This window comes from Elephas maximus, chromosome 4 (assembly GCF_024166365.1).
Source record: "Elephas maximus indicus isolate mEleMax1 chromosome 4, mEleMax1 primary haplotype, whole genome shotgun sequence".
NCBI lineage: Eukaryota > Metazoa > Chordata > Mammalia > Proboscidea > Elephantidae > Elephas > Elephas maximus.
Window position 1 is genome coordinate 26,040,521 of NC_064822.1, and position 16,561 is coordinate 26,057,081.

At 44.0% G+C, this 16,561-nt stretch overlaps 1 long non-coding RNA gene across 7 annotated transcripts in view; it reads right to left on the reverse strand.

Moving 5' to 3' along the window:
* The window catches only part of LOC126074890 (uncharacterized), a 161,011-nt gene that overhangs the window by 18,645 nt on the left and 125,805 nt on the right, over positions 1 to 16,561 (reverse strand). For 5 of the 7 annotated variants that reach the window (XR_007517050.1, XR_007517051.1, XR_007517046.1 and 2 more), the window contains 2 exons: positions 6,638 to 6,686; positions 3,033 to 6,407 (listed from right to left, as the gene is read on the reverse strand). This is a non-coding gene — a long non-coding RNA (uncharacterized LOC126074890). Of the gene's footprint in view, positions 1 to 3,032; positions 6,408 to 6,637; positions 6,687 to 16,561 lie in introns of those variants that run through there. The other 2 variants (XR_007517048.1, XR_007517047.1) reach the window with 2 other exon arrangements.

Sequence of the window (16,561 nt, forward strand, 5' to 3'; positions counted from 1 at the left end):
TGTTGGATGTTTGAGGAAAGAGAAAAAATAATATAGTTATCTGGGTCACAGGGGGTTGTCAGAACTGCTGGCCACGCCTATTCATTTATGAATGGTCTATGGCTGCTTTTGTGTTATAAGAGTAGGCTTGAGTAGTTGTCATGGAGACCATATGGCCTACAAAGCTAAAGATACTATCTTACCCTTTACAGCAGAATTTTGTCTACCCCTGATGTAAGAGAACGGGAGAGAGAATAGACATGGGTAAAGTAGTTTGATTACCTGGCAATGTTGGAGGCTCACTTGACGTGAGTGGTCATGAATTTCAAGTGCGAGAAGTCTGTCTCCTCACAGCAATGTTCACCTGGCAGGAGCAGTCACACAGTAGAAGAGCTGCATTTAACTATGCTTGCGGTTTAGCCAAGGAAGTGGGAAAAAGTGAGAGCAGAGAAAGAGTTGCTGGTTTCTAGAAGGGACTGATTATAATGATTGATAATGGAATTACAGCTGACACAAGAAAAGGTGATGGCATCAATGGATTATTGGTTCCATTAGAGCTGAAAAATTGTTGGAGTTACAGTACTAGAGGAAGTCAGTTGGAAAGATAGGAGTTGGTGGTTGGCAAGTGGGATGTTTGCAACTGAAACAATGGAGGAATTGCAGCGACTGATTATGACAAGATGCAATTGGCAAGAACGGGGGAGAACTCGAGAACAAGATCATTCAGGAAACAAAGATGGGAAACTGAGAGGCCTGCATGTTGGAAGGAATCATCCACGGTGAATGTTAAGAAAAATTACCTAAAGCTTGGAAACGAGGTGAATTGGGGGTGACATGTCTTTTCAATGTCACATTGGATCATTATTTTGCAGGTCTACCCAGGGATTATTTAATTACCTAGGAGAGTATACTTGTGCTTCACTTTGCTATTTATTATTTGATAGGAGCCCAGACACTGTGAAGTTACATGATAACTTGTAGGCTTTGGTGCAGTGAAAAGATACCTCCAAAGATTACCGCTTTATTGCCCTGTAGGACGTTAATCAGTTTTGTCTTACCCAGCAATCTATTCCAGCTTATTTTTCGAAATATATATAAACATCCAGATTCTCAAAGAGCTTTTGAAGTCAGCATTACCATCTTATTGATTTCTTCATTCATCGGTTAATAAATCTTTGATGTGTGTTCATTCTGTATTTGTATGAGGATCGTCTTTTTAACTTTTTGAATAAATATAATTGGGAGGATTTAAAATCACTGACAATTTTGGTGGGAGTAGTGATGATAGTGAGCCAGGATCTAAAATCTTCCAAAAAATGAGAGGGGGGTGGCCATGAGCTGTGTGTTCATAGATGAATGCACAGTATATAAGGGTGTACAGCCTGATGACACAGGATTCAAAGAAGGATGTTTTTTAGGGAGGAAAGGAAGAGGATAGAATAGAAGTGGCAATGAAAGACCGGGGGATACCTACCCTACCTCCAGACCCAGTTGAACGTGATGTGCAACCACTTGAGAAAGTTGCAAGAGAAGCAATGTCCTCAGAAGAGAGTTGGGTTTCAATTACAGCAGAAGGTGAAAGGAACATCCAGAGAAGAGTTGGAAGATATAGGGGATGTTGCTGGTGATGGACTGTGAATTCCATAGAGAGCACACACACATACACGTACACACACGCACACCATTCACACTTCAGTGAAATCCTTTTTTAGTGCCAAGAACTTTTTTTTTTTTTTTCAGTTTAATTGGCCACCTCTTTGGTCACAGAGGCCGTCAAGGGATGGATGGTCATTGTGGGGGTATAGCGAGGGGGCTTGTTGCTCTTGTCTTTTCACAGTGTAACAGTTTTATTGAATGATCGGAGCTTGATAGGCACAAAAAGAAAAGTGTAGTCTTACCCATCTTTCTCCATTAAAGTCATCCTGAGGATTAGTTCTTAAAGGTCCTTAAATAAAATCTTAGACAGATCTCATAGCTTTTCCACTCCCTTTTAGTCCCATGAACAATCTCATTTTAGCAAAATGTCCAGACATGTGTAACAATCAAAACTCCGAACTTTATTTAAAAAGTGTTTCCCTTCCCAAAGCTTGGGCTTGGCTCAGATGGGAAGCTTGCAATGAAAGAGGTGGGTATGGTCAGCTCTTTGTTTCGGTCTCTGATTTCTATCTTTTATTCCTTCTTTTTCCCTCAACCAACCTGTTTGTGACCTTTTCCATAGTTGGGCCAGGGGAGAAAGGATTAGGTTTAGGACAGTCTCACATGTAGTTATCACTTATGTTGGAGCCCCTGAGTAGCAGATGTACAGTACCTAGTCCTTTCTCTTACTAGTTCTTTTTGTAATCTTTCCATAGATTCTCTGGCTGACAACCTCTACCTGCTGTTCCTGTGATGCAAGCAGGCCTCTGGATTTCCACCACTTCTACTGAGTTCCTAAATGTCCCTGGGTGGTGCAAAGGTTTAAGCACTTAGCTGCTTACTGAAAGATTGATGGTTCAAACTCACCCAGAGGTACCTCAGAAGAAAGGCCTGGCAATCTACTTGAGAAACTCAATGGAGCACAGTTCTACTCTGAAACACAGGGGTCACCATGAGTCAAGGTTGACTTGATGGCAACTGGCACTGGTACTGAGTCCCTTCACCTTGCCAATAGGATTCCTTTCTTAGGCAGAATTCCTTTCAAGATGTCTCCAAGCCATCTTCTTCCCATAGATTCATTGAACTCATAGGAAAACCACAAGCATTTTGTCATGCTGTTGATGGAAATATACTCAAATCCCAGTGAAGCCCTCTTTCTGAGTGCTCCTGGGAATGGAGGCTCTGGTCCCTCACAATTGATTCATGATGAGAATTAAACAGTAGTCCACCCAACTCCAGGGGACACATGTCCACCTCCACACAGGCCCTCTTGAAGCCCCTCCACCGTCATTTGCCTCCCCATGTGTGGGCGTACGTACATGACACACCAGCACTTTTCTCTACAAAGAGCCTCTTACAGCTCTTTAATTGCCTGTCTTTATAGGCTGGCGTTTGGTCTCCTAGGATATGGAGATAAAAAAAAAAAAAAAAAAAAATGGAGATACTTAACACGAATTCCAATGTCCAAGGCCTCTGGAGCCTCTGCAGAGGAGTCCCATTTTAACATTCTTTTACCCTCAGTCTAAGGGCCTGAGAATAAATGTCTAACCTGTGTGTCCAGTTTGAATTCTGGCTCCTCACGGCTGACTGTCAGGGCCATTAGTTCAGGATTAAATTTTTCAAACTGGCATTTTTCCTGATCTCAAGAGTCTGTGGATTCAAATGCAGAAACATCAACAATGATAACCCACAGCTCATTGACTCAGGCCTCCCTTGGCTCAGATGGGACGCTATCCCTCGGAAGAGTACCCTCAAATAATTGAGAACCTCTAGCAGGTTGGCCTTTGTGAAGAAAAAAAAGAAAAGTCCAGTCATGCTGGGTACCACAGCTGCTCTGCCGTCCCTCAGCGGGCGTTTACTTGACAACATCTTTACACCCAGCACCTACCACACCTGAGGCCCTCAGGGAAACAGCGCTGCACAGGCTTCTGTTACAAAGAAGGGCAAACGCCTCTCTTCCCTTTGGGTCATCGTGCTCTAACAAGAGAGTGCAAGCAATGTAATTTGTGCCCTGATGCTTTAGTGAAGCTTGTTAACAGTCATACCCCCCACACACTTACCAGAAAACCCAGAAACATGGGGTCTAAATTTTTTTCAACTTTTGCATGCTGAACTTGGATGGAATAGAATGCTACTGCCGAACCCTAGCTTCTCACCACCTCAGCGTCCTGGCAATCCTTTCTCTACCCAGCCTGATTCCCTGCAGGGAGCAGTCCCTGAAGAAGCAAGAGGGGTCTGGAGCAGAAATACCCAAGGGACACATAAGACCACTGCTGCTGTGGAACCAGCAGGGTGCTCTGTCCCTCTGGCGCCCACCTGGGGCTCACACTCACCTTAGCTCTCCTCTTGGATGATCACTTGAACGTGCTGCTGGAATGACCCTTGAATGATGAGCTCAAAGAGGTGGAGCTGCCAGCCGCCGAGGCTGATGTGGCGAGGCGGGCTGCCAGGCCAGGGTTGGGGCCCTGCAACGGACTCTGAATACAGCTCTGTGCTGGGCAGGCTGCTCTGCTCTCCGAAAACATCAAATCTCAGTGTTCTCCCGTTGGAGACATCCTGAACCTGTCACAGCATGTAGGCGCAAAGGAAACCACATGAAAAGAAACTCCCTTTACCGAGGCTGGGCTGGGCTGAGTTGTTTGTTTCTTTTGTGTGTTGTTTTCTTTTAATGCTTTTTAGGATCAAAGCCCTTTGCTGGATTTCTTTGGTGCAGTGGTGAGAAACGGAGTCTCCAGGCAAAGGTCATTGGACCAGACTTTTGGATTTAGTGACGAGGGAGGCTATAATTTTTCTTGCTGGCAGCATGGGACCTCTGGAGGAAATTATAAAAGAGACATTGTGCCTCACTGGTGCCTAGACTGAGACCAAGGAAATGGATTGAATGGAAAGTGACACTTATCCTACTGAGAGAGTTATTTGCCCAAATCAGAGCAAAACAACTTTCAGGGCCAACGAGAATCATCAGGGCCATGAATCAATGGTGCCAGAACTTTTTGCCATATTCGTAGAGTGTTTTCTTGAATCTTAATGCTGAAGGTCACCCCTACATTCCTGTTTGACATTAATGCACTTGACAGGTTGAGCAGGGTCACTTAGTGATCTCAAGTGCTCTTAAGTGGTAACCCTGGCCCAGCCCTGGTGATTCTGGCATGCTGACCATTGACATTCTCAGAACCCTAAGCTGGCCTGGATGTAGCTAGACTGGACTGGACTGGGATGGGCAGGCCCAGGCTGGGAAAGCCTCAACCCAAGAGACTCAAGTAGCTTCTCACTGGTAAGGTGTCAGAAGGACCAAACAGAGCGGACTGCAGAAACACTGCCTGGACAACTGCAGTGTAACGTCAAAGGGTGGGACCCAGCTGTGGGCAGCAACACGGAGAGTCTAGCCGAGCCTGCAGCCTCTTGATGTGGGCACTAGTGTGGCGCCCAGGTGTGAACAGGCAAAGATGGAGCTGCAGCCAGCAGGCTGTGCCAAAGGAGCTGCCCTCCCAAGGAGCAGCCACTCTGCACCTTAGTGGGGGAGAAGCTGAGGGGTGGGAGCGGCAGCTGCCATCACATAACAACCAGGTATAGGTTTTGCTTGTATCTCATTCATAAGCCTGAAAACAAATCTGTACCTGCAGGACTTTTGAAACTGCCTGCACAGTGGCACCACAGCACCCAGCCCCAGAATCAAATGACTTCCACGTAGGCCAGCAGGTTCTCATGCCAGCAGCTGGGAAGGATTTTCAAAGCAAGCAAGCCATCGCTGGAGGCCTCTCCTGGATGCCAAAGAGTAGAAAATGGAATACCGCTTTCCTTCCCATTACCAGTTCAGCTTTAGGCCCAGCTTCCCAACAATGAAGCCCAAGCCATACAGACCTCACACCCTCGCTATAGTGGCTCCAATAATGCCATATATTGAGCTGGAAAGGGCAAGAAAATGGGAGTCAGGACATTCAGGCCCTGGTCCTGGCCACAAAACCAGTGCTTCGGCCGACAGGGCCTTGGGTGTATCCCTCCACCTTGCTGGCCCTGGAGGAGGGACGCTGAGCACTGACCAGAGGAGCTCAGGGGACTGGGTCATGGATGTGAAGGGAGAGCCTCTTTGGTTGACAGGACAAGGTGTTCTGGGCTCACATCCCTGGTACCTGTGAATGTTACATCCCTGTTATGTGCAAATGGCAGGGATTGCTTGTTTGTTAAGGTTGGGGGGGTGGGGGCATGATCTGGGCACCAGATGAGATGCCATGTATGAAAGTGCTCAAAACTTGAAGGGAAACTCTATTGAGACAGTTGTTACTGACAGTAGTAACATTTACAGTGGCCCACACTTAGGGAATTCAGGTGCACCTGGGGGTGCTTAAGATGTCTGGGCAATGTAAACTCTTTGCACTGTACTAACCTAAAAGTCGGTGGTTCAAACTCACCTAGTAGCATTGCAGGAGAAAATCCTGGTGATCTGCTTCCATAAAGATTACAGCCAAGAAAACCCCATGGAGCAGTTCTACCGTGTAACACATGTGGCTGCCATGAGTAGGAAGCAACTCAATAGCAACGGGTTTTTTTTTTTTTTTTTTTTGAGGGTGCTTACTAGTTCTCCATCTTCCCAACCTGCTACCACATTAGGGCTGTTGGATTTGAGAGGCCCTAGCCCCCCACTAGGGGGTTGGGGTTTATTAGAGAAAAAGGGCAACCAAAACAGCAATGCAGCCTGAGCCTTGAAGGAAAGGGTGCTAATTTACTCTGCTTTTGCTCCCTTGGTGACACTGAACATCAGGGTGGAGGACACGTGTACATCCTATCATCCAGGCCTGAAAGACAAGAAAACAAAAGCTCTGAGACTTGTTCAAGGCCGCAAGCCAAGCTTTTGGGAATTCCAGGCCAGGGGCAGATCGCCTGCCTCTGGTTCACAGATCTTTCTCTTTCCCCACTCATCCTCCCTCACACCCATTAATCACAGAGGCTTTGTCTACGTAACATCAAACATGCAGACATTTCAAAATGCCCCAGAAGACGGGAGAGATTTTTTGCCTTTACTCACATTTACATGCTGAGAAGCCAGTTAGGGAATGAAACTCTCTCTCCTGAAACTGAAAAAAAAAAAAAAAAATTATTATGATTATTATTATTATTATTTTTGTGATCTGATGGAAATTTATATTTAATTTAAAGTCAGTGTATTAGTTTCCAAGCGCTGCCATAACAAAGTACCACAAACTGGGTGGCTTAAAACAGAAATGTATTCTCTCATAGTTTCTACAAGGTAAACACACGCATACCTGTTGCCGTATGGGACAGGGCTTCCAGGGAACAGATGCTAAATTCCAGGTGCTGACCTTTTGGTTCGTAGCTGAGCTCTTAACCACTGCACCATGAGGGCTCCTTGTAGAGGCTAAAGGTCTGAAATCAAGGTATCTGCAGGGCCTTGCTCTCTCTGAACGTTCTTGGGGAAGATCCCTTCTTGTCTTTTCCAGCTTCCGGTAGCCCCAGGCATTCCTAGGCTTGTGACAGCATCACACCAATCTCTGCTTCACCTTTCTCATGGCTGCCCTCCCTGGGTGTCTGTGTCTCCGTGACTCTTCTCTTTTATAAGGACTCCACTCAGAGTGGGTGAGGGCTCACCTTGCTCCAGTATGGCCTCATGTTAACTAATGGCATCTACAAAGTCCCTATTTCCAGTCAAGGTCACATCCAGAGGTACCAGGGGTTAGAATTTCAATGGATCTGTTTGGGTGATACAATTCAATCCATAAACAGTCAGAATTGAAGTATCTTCTCACTCATATTCATAACAGGTCTCAGACTGATAACCCATTGCTTACAAGTCGATTCCAACTCATAGCGACCCTATAAGACAGAGTAGAACTGTCCCACAGGGCTTCCAAGGAGCTACAGGTGGATTCTAACTTCTGACCTTTTGGTTAGCAGCTGACCTCTTACCCACTTTGCTACCAGCGCTCCTAGATGCTGATAGTCTGACCTTATTATAAAGGCTTCTTTTTTCCCTAATTAGAGATCTTTTGAAGTCAAGGAGTAATAATAGTAGGTGATATAAACTGATCAAGAATGAGTATATAGTTTAGGAGAAAAAAATAAGAAGGAACAAATACTTGGGGGAGGTTGTTGTCACTACCTTTGAACAGATGAGGTAACTTCCTTGGCAGGAGGGTGGTGTCATGGTGGCTGTCCACCAGCTTCATGAGAGGCCCAAGCTCTTCCCTGAACATTTCCGAGACTCCAGGAGCAAATGTCTTCATGAGCTCCTTTCTGCTGCTCTTTTTTCATTAAATAGACCATTCTCACAGAAGTGGTAACTCCTCTAGCTTCTCATTTCCAGAATACTAGGTAGAGGAAACCAATTTTGGGGTGGTGGAATGGGTTAACACACTGAGCTGCTAACCGAAAGGTTGGAGGTTCAAGTTTACCCAGAGACAGCTTGGAAGAAAGGACTGGTGATCTACTTCCAAAAAATCAGCCATTGAAAACCCTATGGAGCACAGTTCTGCTCTGACGTGCATGGGGTCGTCATGGATTGGACTAGACTAGACAGCACCTAGAAGGTGGAGAAAGAGTAATTCAATTTTATGCAGAAATGGTTCTTTACACATGCAGGGCTTTGCCCAATAAATGCAATTGGATGTGGCTTGTTTTCCTGTTTATCTACAGATAAAATTCCTCACTTTCTTCTGAGCAGGGTTGACGGTGGAGGTGTGAAGGTCCAGGTTACCAAGTCTGAAGAAACGAAGCTGTGACCTTTTAGGGCTTCTATTCAGCTTGTCATAACTCAATCCCATTTTCCTGAGTTTTTGTTTAACATTTGGGGAGTATCAGATGTACTGTCGTGTAAATAATATTTGAACAAGAGGGAGATTATTAAGTTGCCAACTAAAAAGGCATTTTAAAGATCCCATTACCCTGTTTAAATACCCCTAGCATTAGTGTGCTTGGAAACCTCTTCATATGAAGTAGGCATTTTAAAACAACACACATTGTTCGGCAGGAGGTACCCAATTCCAGTCTGACATTTAGCACTTAAAGGAGTTTAGAGATTCCAGACGGCCTTATCAACGCACAGACAGGGGCACTAAATGTCAGGTGGGCTGCTTCTGCCTGGAAACCACAAGCTCGAGCTTGGAATGAATATAGGCTCCAGTTAAGTGCTTAAAGTATTAAGAGAATCTGAAAACAAAGTGCACACCATTAGGCAAATTGGTGCCGGCTTTTGATGATCTACAATGTGTACTTGTGGCTTGGTCTTTGTCAAAACTTTTTTAAAGGAGCACGAGGGAGTCATGCTTAGAACTCTTCTACAGGACACAATAGAACAAGAAAGGCCTATTAATGAGTCTGGACTAATGAGTATTTCTAAAATCTGATTTTGCCCCTTAAACATAATTAGTTGTAAAAGGCCACCAGAAGGGAAACGAACAAACAAAAAACCCTCGAACGTGAAGAAATTGCTGGCATGTATTCATTAGACAATCATAAAGTACAAATCAAAAGGCACTAGACAAGAAAGTGGCTTTTTTTCTTTTTCAAATTAAAACTACAGAAGCCAAGTTTTGATCTCCAGTGAGAATAATAGATGGAAATTTACTTATTCTTGCCCCCAATTAACTGACACATTTATTTAGATAGAAGGAAAAATAACCCTGGGTAAGACACAATGCTTTTCGCAGTGCTTTTGTTCCCACGGAAACCCTGGTGGTGTAGTGGTTAAGTGCTACGGCTGCTAACCAAAGGGTCAGCAGTTCAAATCTGCCCAGGCGCTCCTTGGCAACTCTATGGGGGCAGTTCTACTCTGTCCTATAGGGTCGCTGTGAGTTGGAATCGACTCGACAGCACCGGGTGGGTTTGTTCTTGCTCTCTTATTTTCAGCCCCATCAAAGGGACAACTGTGTCCACTTTACAGATTAGAAAACAGTTTCAGTTCAGGGTTCTAACCATCTGCATGCTCTCCAAATGCTGGATTTCAAACTTGTCTCTTGGGGTTGAGCTGGTTAGAAAAAGAATTGGAACTAAAACACAAGGCTTCTGATCTCTAATGATTGCAAAAACCAAATCCCAAGAAAAAATAAGCCCAGAATTCTGTGGGGAAACTTTTTTCTCCTTTGATAATCAAATAATATGAACCTCCCACCACTCCCCCATCCCACCTAATGTCCCAGGAAAGGGAATGGCTTTCTGTGCCTTTGACCTCATTTGAAGTGAAAGTTTTGGAGTCAAAGAACCTGGCTTCATCCTGGGAGGGATGGGCAGATGCAGAGATCCTCACATCCCTGCCCTTGAGAAATATAGCTAACACCTGCCTCTTAGCTTTATCAGGAAGATTAATTATGATAAGGGTGTGAACTGCCTGATTGATAGTATGGGCTTAAGAAAGAATTGTTTTTCCTCAATTCCCCTTGCAGTGAAGTAACCGCTCCACTCCACGCTGGGATTCTCCTCAGGGCAAGATAATTATGCTTTGCTGCCTCAGCTCTAAGATAGACACATACCAAAGTGCAACGCACAGTTTCCTGAGGCTCTAACTCCCCATCTTTAACGGATATGGCTCTTATTCGGCTGGTGAAATTATGCAAAGCAGTTGTGTGCTCGGCTTACATTCTGACCGCATGCATCACTTCGCACCCTACTCACGCGTCCCACACCACTGCACACGGTTCATTCAAGGCAGCATGCATTCCAACGCTGCGGGAAGTAAACTTATTCCCATTGTCTTTCCATAACACCACCAAAGACATAATATGAGGATTCCACTCCTGATTCTATCCCTACAGGTCCCTGGGTGGCACAAGCGTTTTGTATGAGCCAAAATATTAGTGGTTCAAACTCACCCAGCTGCTCCATAGGAGAAAGACATGGCAGTCTGCTCCTATAAAAATTAGAGCCAAAATAGCCTACGGAGCAGTTCTACTCTGTCACATGGGGTGGCTATGAGTCGGACTCAGTGGCAATGGGTTTGGTGTTTGGGTTTTCTATCCCTATATCCTGGAGCCCTGGTGGTGCAGTGGTTAAGTGATTGGCTGCTAACCAAAAGGTTGGCACTCCTTGGAAACCCTAGAGGCAGTTCTACTCTGTCCTATAGGGTCACTATGAGTCAGAATCAATTCAACGACAGTGAGTTTAGTTTGGTTTGGTTTTATCCCTATAGCCTAAATAATCAGATTTAAATAAATGTTTTATGCTTAAATGTTGCCCATTATCAGTGAGCTGATCTAATCTTCACCTTAGAAATTAATTACCTGGTATCTTTCCTTCTCAGTTTTCCTTTCAAGAGTTGGGCACACTAGTATATCATGTCCTATTCCAAAGAGTCGGGGAACCCTGGCGGGGTGGTGGTTAAGACCTACAGCTGCTAACCAAAAGGTCGGCAGTGCAAGTGCACCAAGCCCTACTTGGTAAACGGTATGGGGGCAGTTCTAATCTGTCTTATGGGGTCGCTACGAGTCGGAATTGACTCAACAGTAACGGGTTTGGTTTTTTGGTTTTACCCCAAAGAGTCAGCCCCATTTGGAATGTTAATTCAAATACTTATTAAGCACTTCTGTATGTAGCAAGTATTCTTCTAGGCATTGTGGATAAAACCGTGAAGGCTAGATCTGTAGTCTGTTTTCACAAGTTTGCTTGCATTCTAGAGGGGGAAACAAAAAGACAAATAAAATAATCACAGGCTCTGATTTGCTATGAAGCAAAAAGAGCTGAGAGAGGATGAATGTGGGTATATACTTAAGATTTGATGTATTTGAACTATGGTGTTGGCAAAGAATATTGAATATACTGCCAGGTCCCTTGTCGTCAGTAGATTCCGACTCATAGCAACCTTGTTGGACAGAGTAGAACTGCCCCTTAGGGTTTCCAACGAGAGGCTGGTGGATTTGAACTGCCGGCATTTTGGTTAGAGCCAAACGTTTAACCACTGTGTCACCAGGGTCCCATACTATCAGAAGAATGAACAGATCAGTCTTAGAAAAACTATAGCTAGAAAGTTCCTTAGAAGCAGTAGCAAGACTTCAACTCTTTTACTTGGACATGTCATTGGGAAAGATCCATCACTAGAAAAGGATATGACGTTTGGTAAAAGTAGAGGGCCAATGAAAATGAGGGAAAACCTCAAAGAGATGGATTGACATAATAGCCTCAATAATGGACTCAAACATATCAAAGATCGTGAAAGATGGCGTAGGACCTGGGAATGTATTTTTCTGTTATGCTTACGGTCACCATGAGTTGGAGCCAACTCAATGGCAGCTAACAACTCAAGACTGGATGAGCAGTGAACGCTTCTCTGAGGAGGGAACGTTCACGCTGACGTTTAAAGGGCGTCAGTAAAATATCCTCTTTTAAATCAAGCCTGAGCCTAATGCATATCCCAAACAACCGGCTTTTGATAGAGTACCTTTAATCCAGAAAGGATTTTGCTATTATTTCAATTTTTTTACAAACACACACACACACACGTGCACACACACACACAACCTTTCAAATACCCAAATATTGTTTCTCCTTTAAGTGATGAACTGAAGTTTCTCGGAGGTGAGATTTTATAACACAAGACAAATGTCAGTCAGGCCCCAGGACTGCTGAACGTCAAACCTTCCCAAAGAGCCATTTCAGGAACACATATATCACCCCATTGCTTTAATGATGGATGTTAACATGGCAAGAGTTCATTCTTTACCTCACGCTATATAATTCTCAGTAGCCTCTTCACTGACTTTACATTTTCTGCAGCTCCAGGCAGGCTTTAGAGAATCTGAAAAGCCCCTTAAATCACTGAGTCTCTCCTTTCCTGCTTAGAAATGATTTGTCAAAGATTCCCCCAATGGATGAGCCGTGAGAACAGGACCCTCCCAGCCCCCGATGGGTCTGAGAAGGAAGCCAGAAAGAAATCCTTTGGAAGCTCTTCTAAATTGCGCTCCAGATGAATAGCTGGCTGGTTGTGGGGAGGGGATGTCCTGGGGTTACAGATAAAACCCTAGGACCACGTCATAAAAGCAGAGGATTCTATAAGGAACTGTGCTCTGAAAATAGGCAGACGTTTTTCTATCAAGGCAGTGAGTGAAGGAGTGAGTCAATAAAAATTATATCACTATGGTGTCTTCTTTCATTGCTGTTAGTCCATTTATTCCATGGAAAATGTTACCTTCGGGGTGATTATGCACACACCCTGACATAATGATGGCCACACCTACTCATAAAATAGTATTGCTTTGTATGTGCGCTTTGAAAAGACCAGCCAGATTTGTGGAAGGCCCTTATGTGTGAAGAAACTGATGTCTCTGGGAGTTTTAAAATTATTTGACTTTTCCACAGGGAAAAGAGAAGCTTGCCTCTTATGCTTTACCATTGTATGAAACGAAAGGGTACAGCTAATTTTGCTGCAATATTAGATTATCTGAGGATTGTTTATTTTCCATTGCTTCTCCGACAAGACAGAAAAGATCTGGAATCCTGGTTTTCATTGAGTGTGTCCGTTTTCAATTCCTAGACCCTCCGTAGTCTGTGAACAGCTTCTTTGCAGAAGTTTGCACGGGAAGTGGTTGGTGTATTTTGCCCTAAATGGACTTACAACATTCCAAACAAGGATTGAGCCCTTTCCCAGGCCTGTTTTTTGGTATTCAGTGAATGTAACATCATCAATGACCTGGGCATTTGACGTGATCTTCAGCTCTCCAAGGCCCCAAAATACCAATTCTGGTTCTTGCAACACACGTAGATGTAAGTTTTAATAGGCTTGTCCTGGTGCCCACATCTAGGACTGGAATCAAATTTGACATTCAAAACAAAGTAAGTCACCATAACTCCTATAGAATGACTAAGGCCATTAAAAGTTGAATCAGGACGTCTGCCGCCACAAGGGCAGACAGGTTTCTTTGGTCTCTTTTTACAGACAACACACTTGTAGCGTGGTAATCGGAGCAAGGTTTACTTGGCCGAAGGTAGGAAAGAACTGAGTCATCCCATGCCAAAAAACCTGCTGCTGTTCAGTCAATTCTGACTCATAGCGACCCTATAGGACAGAGCAGAACCACCCCACAGGGTTTTCCGAGGAGTGGCTGCTGGATTCAAACTGCCAACCTTTTGGGTAGCAGCCATAGCTCTTAACCACTATACCACTGAGGTTTCTAAGTCATCCCACACAGCATAAAAAACCTAAGGTTTGGGGAAGCTGAGGACAGGGAAGCTGACACTGCGATGGCCTTCCCAGCTTGAGGTCATGTCTGCTCAAACCTCATGAGCAAATTCCCTGTGGTGTAAAGGGTAAAATCCCCACGCTTCCAGCCATCCAAATAGCTAGAGTTACTAAATAACTGACTGCCCTTGAGTCAACTCCAACTCATGGAGATTCCACGCGTGTCGGAATAGAACTGCGCTTTACAGGCTTTTCAATGGCTGACTTTTCACAAGTAGATCACCAGGCCTTTCTTCCTAGAGGCCTCTAGGCTCTTATTAGAACGGTGGTTCTTACACTTTGCCTGTATCAGAGTATTGTTCAGACACAGACCACTGAGCCTACCCCTGCAGATTCACAACCAGTTACCTACTGGATTCTCCCAAGCTCTCAGGTGATACAGATGTTGCCCGTCTGAAAACAACAATCCAGAGAACCAATGCCGCAGGCATTAATTCTGCTCCCAAAATCAAGGCCTTAGAATTCCACAACTGTGACGAAATACCTGTCCTTGCTTCAGTCCTCCTTTGGGTATAAAAGGCTTATCCAGTTAATTTCTGTTAATTTCTGGTCTAAGGATGTGTGGTGATGTTCCCAGATATGATTGCTTGAGATTATTTTTAGAAAACAATAATTTAAATAAATAAAGGGTACCATTTGTGAATTATGTATTGTCTATTACTGCAGTCTTCTGAACACATTTTGTTATGGGACTTGCCTTCACTCCATACCTGGTGGCAAGAATGATGATGGAAGAATTGCATCTCTTTAATTCAAACACGAGGAAGTCTCAGTTAATTGGACAACGGGGATTTTGAGGTGAAGCTCTTAAAGGGCTTCTCCTTGAATTTTTTTTTTTTTTTAGTATGACAGTGTTTCAAAAAACTATAATGAATTTTGATCGATCTTCTAGTATTTCCTGAGGACACAAGTTAGGGTAACAGGCCTATAAAATTCCAGAGAGCTTGTTTCCTTTTAGTGACTGATGGGATTCTCTGGCTATGTTCAGGTCTTTTGGACTCTGGAAATTCTCAGAATGGGTAGCCTGAGCCTCTTTGGTAATTCTGGTCAGTTGTTTCAACAACCTGGGATAGATTTAATAGGGCTTAAAAAAAAAAAAAAATTTTTTTAAAGATTTAAAAATTCCAGGTTTTTGGGAATTGGGTACTGGTATATATATATATTTTTTATACTAGAATCATAACTGCTTCTTCCCGCAAGGCTGGGTGGCAGCCAGTGACTGGTTTGACCCTGAGCAAAATAAACATTTTTACTACTGCCACCCTCTGACTTGAGCAAAGTACGGTGAAAACCATTTTTCAGACTGTGACAAGACAGCCTATAGAAAGGGAGTCATTTCACAACCTGGGGTCAGGTCTTTGAATAGTCATAAGGTAGCCATAAAAAAAAAAAAGCCATAGGTCCCTAGGTGACACAAATGGTTTGCGCTCAACTGCTCACCTAAAGGTTCGTGGTTCAAGTCCACCCAGTGGTAGTGCAGAAAAAAAGGCCTGGCAATCTGCTTCCATTAAGATTACAACCAAGAAAACCCTATGGAGCAGATCTATTCTGTAACACATGGGGTCTCCATGAGTCTGAATGGAGTCAATGGCAACTAATAACAACAACAACAACAAGGTGGCAGTTTGGTGTAGTAGATGGTCCTGATGTTGAAAGCTGCATCAGCAGGCCCCATTTCTTAGACATTTGTGGGTGTCTGGGCAAGACCCAGACAAAGGAGAATGAACGAAGTGGGAGTCGCCATCCCATACCTGATCATGTGAAGCTCTATCTGTGGCAGGCAGAGACCCATGAACACTACGTGTGTAGGAAAATGCTTCTCTTTCTTAATTTGTAAATAGACTGCATCATCCCTTAGAATTAATATTTGTCCTCAAGATATGAAGCTGTATGTGTGTATGTTCATTCTGTGGTGTAACCAGGTTCCCCTCCTTATGAATAACAGGAACCATTCTCTCCCACTGAAGATGGATTAAGAGAAAAAAGAGAAGTATATTTACTGGGTAATGTTACTTTACAATTCAAGTTTGGCTTGTTTCAGAGCTCAGATAATGTCACCAGCATGACGTTTCTCTTCATTTCTTGCCCCCACCTCCACTAGTGGAAATGTTAAGTGGTCCTCTCATCATCAAAAACAAACAAAACAAACAAAAAAACCTGTTGTCGTCGAGTCAGCTCCAACTCATAGTGACCCTATGTACGACAGAACGAAACACTAACCAGTCCTGTGCCATCCTCACAATCCTTGTTATGTTTGAGCTCATTGTTGCAGCCATGATATCAACCCATCTTGTTGAGGGTCTTCCTCTTCTTTGCTGATCCTCTAGTCTACCAAGCATGATGTCCTTCTCCAGGGGCTAGTCCATCCTGATAACATGTCCAAAATATGTGAGACAAAGTCTTGCCATCCTCATCATCCTATTAAGAATTGTAATAGTTGAGTTCAAATGTCCACCTCTTAGCCAATCACTGTGATCAGGGGTGGTAGATCACATGGGGATGCCCCCACTCCCCTCAGACCACATGGACTTTGGACTGTGAATTGACAGAGGGGAATATCCTCGGGTGAAAATTAGAGCTATCCCTGGAAGAAGTGGATAGAGGAAGGCAAGCTAAAATAAAAAAAATAGCCACTCTAAATGTACAAGAAAGGATGAGCAGAAAGAATAAGGAAATGGGGAAAGCTGAGGGGGCAGTGGATATGAGGAACCAAAATAACCTGGACAATCATGTTTTAAAATCCTACACTCCTCTAGTACTATTGTCAAC